This window comes from Eumetopias jubatus, unplaced genomic scaffold (genome assembly GCF_037043125.1).
Source record: "Eumetopias jubatus isolate StellerSeaLion01/CBP00866 unplaced genomic scaffold, mEumJub1_p1.0 scaffold_7, whole genome shotgun sequence".
Taxonomy (NCBI): Eukaryota; Metazoa; Chordata; class Mammalia; order Carnivora; family Otariidae; genus Eumetopias; species Eumetopias jubatus.
The window spans coordinates 81,503,572-81,510,972 of NW_028274813.1; the positions used below are offsets into that span (position 1 = coordinate 81,503,572).

The 7,401-nt window shown below is 38.2% G+C and overlaps 1 long non-coding RNA gene across 3 annotated transcripts in view; it reads left to right on the plus strand.

Annotated features, from left to right (window-relative positions):
• Positions 1 to 3,945, plus strand: part of LOC114221458 (uncharacterized) — a 48,178-nt gene extending 44,233 nt beyond the window's left edge. For all 3 annotated transcript variants that reach the window (XR_003611736.2, XR_015768637.1, XR_015768636.1), the window contains one exon: positions 3,422 to 3,945. This is a non-coding gene — a long non-coding RNA (uncharacterized LOC114221458). The remainder of the gene's footprint in view (positions 1 to 3,421) is intronic.
• The last annotated feature ends 3,456 nt before the right edge of the window (positions 3,946 to 7,401 follow it).

The window sequence follows — 7,401 nt, forward strand, 5'->3', positions numbered from 1 at the left end:
GTAGTGGCCGATGGAGGCCCCCTCCCCCGCTATCCTCCCGAATATCGCCTTGGATTCACTTCTCCGCACGTCCTACCTTCCAGTAAGTGGTCGCTTCTCTGTTCAGAGAGTTGTTGCTACTCTCCTCTTTGATCTCCTGTTGAGTTCGTAGGTGTTCAGAATGGTTTGATCCCTATTCAGCTGAATTCCTGAGACCAGACGAAATCTAGGTCTCCTACTCCTCCGCCATCTTGCTCTGCTAGTTTTACGTAGTTCTTAAAATAAAACTATGCTTCTCAAATTCTTTGGTCTTAGGGCCCCTTGACACACTTAAAAATTACTGAGGACTTCAAAGTACTTTTGTTTATGTGGGTTACATCTGTAAATATTTACCATACTAGAAACTACAACTTAAAATTTTTTTTTAAGATTTTATGTATTTATTTATTTTAGAGAGAAAGAGAAAGAGTGTGAGCAGGGAGAGGGGCAGAGGGAAAGAGAGAATCTCAAGTAGCCTCTGTGCTGAGCTCTGAGCCCAATGCAGGGCTTGATCCATGACCCTGAGATCATACCTGAGCCAAAATCAAGAGTCAGATGCTTAACCAACTGAGCCACCCAGGTAACCCAACAACTTAAAAACTTTTAAATAACCTATTTTCTAAAAAAAAAATAAAATAAAAAATAAAAGAAGACAGCTGGATTCTCTTAGTTTAATCTGACGTTAATCTATATAACATTTAATCTGCATTTAATCTGTTCTAATATGTTGTTTTGGTTGAAACGAATGAAATCCTGCCTCATACAGATATGTAGTTAGAAGAGGAGTGTTTTAATGCCTTTTTCAGATAATCACGACAGTATCACAACCTGACAAGGAAAAGTTTCTTTTTTTAATATTTTATTTATTTATCTGATAGAGCACAAGCAGAGGGAGATGGAGAAGCAGGCTCCCTGCTGAGCGGGGAGCCCGATGCAGAGCTTGATTCCAGGACCCTGGGATCATGACCTGAGCCAAAGGCCATCGCTTAACCAACTGAGCCACCCAGGTGCCCCAACAAGAAATAGTTTCTTAAAGATTAGCTGCAATATGGAATATGAAACCATATCAATGAATCTTCCATGTGCTGTTACATTAAAATTCTGTCACCTCTTGGCACTTTGAATGGAGCTTTTACCCCTACATGTTTAACATCACGCATTGGTCATATGGAAAATATCAGTTCACTGAGCTGTGCAGGTCTTCCAAATTTTTACACATCTAACATAATCTGTATATATTATACATAAACATATTATATACATATCATATAATGATATAATGACACCATATCAAAAAATCGCATTCATTATATCACCACTAACCTTATCAGAAAATATTTTTAATACTGGGAAGCTGTCAAGCTCCTGGTAACAGACACAAGATTTCAAAAATCTACTTTTACTAGAAAGCTTAAATTCTATCATTAAGAACAAATTCCACCGTTGTGTTCCTTGAAGTGACAGGCTCACTTTGTTAATTTTGAGACAATGTCTCCCAAATACCCAAGCCTGAATAACTATAACTTGTCATTTTTCAATGAAAAGTGTTCTATTAAAAGCATATCTAGTTTAGTTTGAACTCAAAGAAGTGCACACTTTCTTTTTTAGACAACCACCACACTTCAGTTTGCAGCAGAAGCACATTATCCATTACTTCCCATTTTGTCACATAGCACAGAAAACACACAAACCAAAGTACTCAACAGTCAAGACTGAATAAGATTAATCATTTCTTCCTACTTCATTAAGACAACTTTATGTGAAAGCAGAATCATTTTTTTACGGCAAGTATGTGGTGGTGAAGAATACAATAGCTGCTAGCGTGTTTTGGTGCTCTGCCTTGATTTTTGCTTAGGCACCAGCAGTTTTACCCATCACTGCTTTTGTACATTCAATGAAAATGTCAACAGAGACCAAAAGGCAAATAATATGTTAAGTATTATTATGAAAAGCGTTTTGGCTCCGTGAGCCATGCAGAAGAATCTTGGGACATCCAGGGATCTGTGAACAACACTCTGAGAACCACTAATATAGAAATTTAGCACCCTAATGGTTTGCTTTACAGTTAACAATGGGGCTCAGCCTATAGCCTAATCCAATTCATGGTTTTACCGTGTTCAAAAATGTCTACCTTTGCATGTGTTTTCACTACTTCAAGAGCAATATGGTATGAGTAAATGATGACAAGTCAAATGAAAATTTAAAAAAAAAAAAGCTTTCTGGTGACTCATCAGTTTTGGTCATTGCAAAGGCTACCTATTGCTTGTAGGGCAAAGAGTCATTTACCCCAAGTCTATCTATGGTTGCTGTCACCAAATGATCCATTTAGGGACTCTCTTCGCAACCAAGGCCAGTGACAGTGGGTAAGCAATTTTGGAAAGTTTTGTTAAATGTCATTTCCCTAAATACCTTTTCAGATAACCAGAGCTGAAAAGAAAAGTAAGGGGGTGATGTAGGCCTTCCCTTCATTAATTGAAGAAGTAATACTTCAAACAACAACATCAAAATACTTTTCTTCTCTAGCAATTGACTTCATAACACGTTTATTCTGACCAAGCAGGGCCCAAGATTTCACCTAATACCTTATCAAAGTGATATGTAAACAAAGTCAGGCCAAGGCTTTTCAAAGGAATTGCCCAGCCCATGCTGAAAGCTATAGGGAAAGTCAGCTGATTCATTCGAGGCATTTTGGAACTTGCCAACAAGCAGAGGCAGGAGGAGTAGAGCATGTGAAAAGCCATTTGAGAATGGTTCTGCCAACAGGGCAGGCACAAACCATGTTGACTCTTATTGTTTCTTCAATTCATGTTGGAGCAAGGGCTTGAACCTCAGTTCCACAGAAATCCCCACTGGGTGGATTTCTATGAGTTATGACCATATGTGAATATAATAAGGCCACCTGATCTGTCCATAGTTACAATGAAAGGAAAGGAAGAAATATTTTTCTATTTTAATGGCATAAGAGCATAGGAACCATGCTTCAGTGACTGATCCCTAGAGGATAACCAATGGCAAAGCATGAGTATGCAGCCCCAGTGCAGAGAGGAGCATTTCCTTCGATTGACTGATTTTTATTTAAAATCATCTTATTTGTCCACATGTTTGAGCTCACAGATGTACAGGCATGGGGGTGTTAATGTTAGGCTCTTGGGCACTTCCCTTACCTATTTCTCAGTATAGTTCCAACCCCCTGAACTGCTGCTCCTTATGGTAGGTTTATCCCAAAAAGTCAAGTTATTCAATAAATCCAGCACCATCTGAGTCAGTATGACCGTCTTAAGAAATATCTAATTGTAAAACACCAACCCTAACAAAAAAAGCCCAATTTGTTACCCTGGCATAGGCCTCTGTAACCAAGACCTCACCTACCCCTCTAACTGCATATCCCTTCATTTCTTCATAGGTATCATAGGTTTCAGAATCTTGGAAGTGCCGGCAGTATCCTGAATGCCTTCTTGAACACCCATCCCCAACCTTCTTCTTGGCACTTGCTGTTCTGGAATGCCTTCTCCACTTTTCTGGTAGAATTCCTCATGTTTTTAGACTTGGCCAGATCTGGGTACCAACCTTCAACCCCCATAGTATTCTGTGCCAGCCCTTCACGCTACCTTGTCACTTTGTTTGCTCATCTGTCTCCTCCATTACTCCGGGTTCCTTGAGAGCAGAGATTTTGTCATTAATGTCCATGAATCTAGCAAAAAAAATGAACACATGGTAATATCCCAATGGATGCTGGCCAAATACATGTAAATATAAGTATCGGATTGTAATCATCCCTTTTACAATCATCTTAAACAATCAATTTGAGTTTCTCACTATAAATGAGTCCTTTCCTAAAATACAACTTTATCCATAATCCCAAATCACCATGTCCTTCGATAGTTGATTCTTGAACAATACAGGTTTGAACTTTGTGGGTCCACTTATATGGAGATTTTTTTTTTAATAAATACCGTACAGTATATAAGTGTATTTTCTCTTCCTTACAATTTTCTTAATAACATTTTCTTTTCTCTAGCTTATTATAAGAAAATGGTACATAATACATATACCATACAAAATATGGGTTAATGGACTGTTTATGTTACTGATAAGGTTTCCAGTAAATAGTAGGTTATCAGTAGTTAAACATTTTAGGAAGTCTAAAGTTATACAGGGATTTTTGACTGTGCATGGGGTTGGCGCCCCTAACCTCCACACTGTTCAAGGGTCAACTGTACTTTCTCTTTTGGAACGGTCTCTCTTCATTTCCAAAATTAAAAGATCTTTCTTTATCTCCTCCCACCTCACTTACATATATCACTGGTCATTATCCGCCTTCTCAAGATATAAATAATTGAGGTTACTGCATTTATGGGTGTGCAGAGCTAAGTCTCTATAAATAGCTGAATATTTAAAATATTTTTTTCTTAATGATCTTAAAACCATAATCAAGGCAAGTTGTGGTTTGGGATCAGAGGAGGGCAGGCAGGAGGAGAATGGGAGTGGGCTTGCCTTCCAGGCAGTCTGATGAGTCTTGGAAAGATTAGGTTGCCACCAGAATCCAAGCTCTGACTTTGGGCATGTCTTTGGCAGCCTCTCTTCTCTGACTTTCCCCCCTAGCCTCTTCAGGTGGGCCTTGTTTGGGTCCAAAAAAGCACAGAGTAAACGTTAATTTGAGGCAGCTCATCCTAATGATGGTAGCCGTTATGACTTCGATTTTCCTTTTAAGCCTTTTTGAAAGACATGAATGTTATAGATAGAATAGATTTGAGGCTTTTTTGAGGAGGAGACTGAGCCCTGGGGAGGTGAAGTAAATAGTTTGACTACAAGTTCTCCTTAGAAGGAGAGGAAAGGAGTAAACCAAAAAAAAGCAAGAGAAAAGACCTGTACAGCAATGAGCAACCCGTACCCCTTTAGCTGTGTGCACTTCTTCCAGCCATAAGGAGAAAGGATGAGAAAGCTGCCTTACACTGTTTCTTTTTAAACCTACCCAAATGTTAATATTATATAATATGTAAGGAGCAATGCCTGAGTTCTCATTCAAATTCTCAGATTCTTGAGTTAGTAATCTAAATTATAAGAATATTCATTTTTTACAGAATTGAATAAAGTTTTTATTTTAAATGTAAAAACACATGGCTCATAAATATTTTATTTTTCCTGAACTAACCTACATGTCATCATGTTTATCTTCACTGGGCTGGAAAACTGGGGAAACTTTACAGAAATATTTGACTAGAGGTACATGAATATCTTTTCTATCTGTACTGGATGCCCCAATACAACAGTACTACCTAAATCTTAAATTCTTTAGGTTGTAGACATCTTATCTAGACACCAAACTTGTATTTATTTTAACCATTTTTACCAAGGACACCACTTCTTCCTTCATTTTTCTTTCTTTATGTCAGTGGACATGAGCATAATATCCAAAAATAGCTTTCCAGGCAAACACATTAGAAAAAATGTAAAAGAGGATGAGCGTATTTTATACCTGTAGTCCTTAATGCTGATGCCTTTCAGGCCTGCTTCCTGATTTCTGCCAGGACTTGGCTCCCTATGCCAGAGAAATGTAAATTTTCAGAACGGGGGTGATCACAGCCCTGGCTATATAGTGTTTCACTACAGTGGTGGAATATATGCAAACCAAATGTTTTTTTCAACTCTCCAGTACTTCTCATAATCCAATGTGAAGGAAGGAGGTCAAGAAGCATCAGCTCCAGGCTGAACATCTGTTGATGTTTCTCAGTAATGACAAAGAATAAATTCACCCTCTCCCTGTGAGATAGGAGTCTAAGACTTTGTCCCAAGAGTGGGTGTTCTCATACAAGAGGACTTGCTGGAGAGGCTCTTGACTCCTATGATAGTGTAAAGCCTTCTAGACTAATTCTGAGGGAAACAGATGCCCTCAGTAAAGGAGAAGAGAAGCCTCAGTAGCAGGAAGGAGCAGCTTAGAGCAGCTGTATGGATAATTCACACAGAAAGAGATCCAAACACTCATTTCATCGGAACAGACTGTAAGGTTTAACATCACTTAGGTCAGGAAAATGTCAGTATTTCAAATCTGGATATAATAGTATTAGCATCGAATCAAGCAAAAAAGGTCAAGCAAGTCAGGAGTAAATAGGTGAATTGTGTCTGAAACAGAACTTTTGAAGAAATCAGGTTGACTCAGTACAGAGATTTTAAATATTTAACCCCAATCTTGTTATAAATGTAAAACAGCTGCTTTTCTTCTTTCCTTAAAAAAATTATTTTTATCAAGCAAAACAATTCTAAGAATGCATTTTCTAGCAATTGAAATGATTAACATCAACATTCTATTTATAATATATAACCACACAGAAAAAAATAGCATAACGGCAGGATAATTTACTTAATTCACAAATTCTTTGTTATTTCCCATAGAGTGAGCCTCACATCTGGAAAAGCTCATGCAATTAAATAGTTTGTCCAAAAAAAGACTATCAGAAGAAATTCCAAATTGATGCTTTTTTTTTTTTTTTGCATTGTTGGTTGTATCTAATGGAAAGCTTTTGAACAAAATAATATATTAATAAAGGAGAAAAGAAAAACCACATTCCGTGTGATAGCTTCATAGGACCTGAAGAGACTGAAGTCTGTTGGAGATTGTTTCCTGCCCTAAATTTAGGATTGCACCAAAACAATTCTAGAGAGTTCACCGCCTAACTATTTAGGAATGGAACTCTAGGTTGCCAAGAGTCATGTGTCCTGGTGATTCTTTGCAGCCATGAAGGCTTCCTTTGTTCATAACTTGAATCCATCCCATTGTCATTTAAGCCCATATTTTCTCCCTGAGCACAAAGCCACTAGACAACGTCACAGAGTGAGCAGCCTCCTGCTGCTTCTCCTAATCCCTACAAATGCAGTGGTCACCACCAAGGGAACTCATCTTTCTGCTCTATAGATGAATGAAGATGAAGACACTCCATAGATGCTCTGTAAATGAAGTGGCAATAGCTTAGAAGTGAGAGAAGTTAAGGGAAAGAAGGAGGAAACTGCTTTTCCTCATCAAGAAAGACCATTTCATGGCAATGCCACTTCACAAAATTAGCTAACACGTCACAGTAGTTAATTGCATGGCTTTGGAGGAACGACTGTTTTAGGCATCTTACTCCCAGTCTTAGGAGAGACCAGTATTATGATTTGGCAGAGGAGGAGAGAGACTGTATTCACTTTGCAATAGTGATGGGAATGACACCAGGCAGAGGCTTATCATTTTTGCCTTCATGATTTTTCCTGACCACCCTATCTATGTATGGCCCTACCTTCACCCCACTGTTGTTAATTAACATAGCACTGGGTTTATGTTTAACATTTATTGTGATCTGTAATTAATTTTTTTAAATTGGTTTTTGCCTCAGCTTCACCCTAGAATAT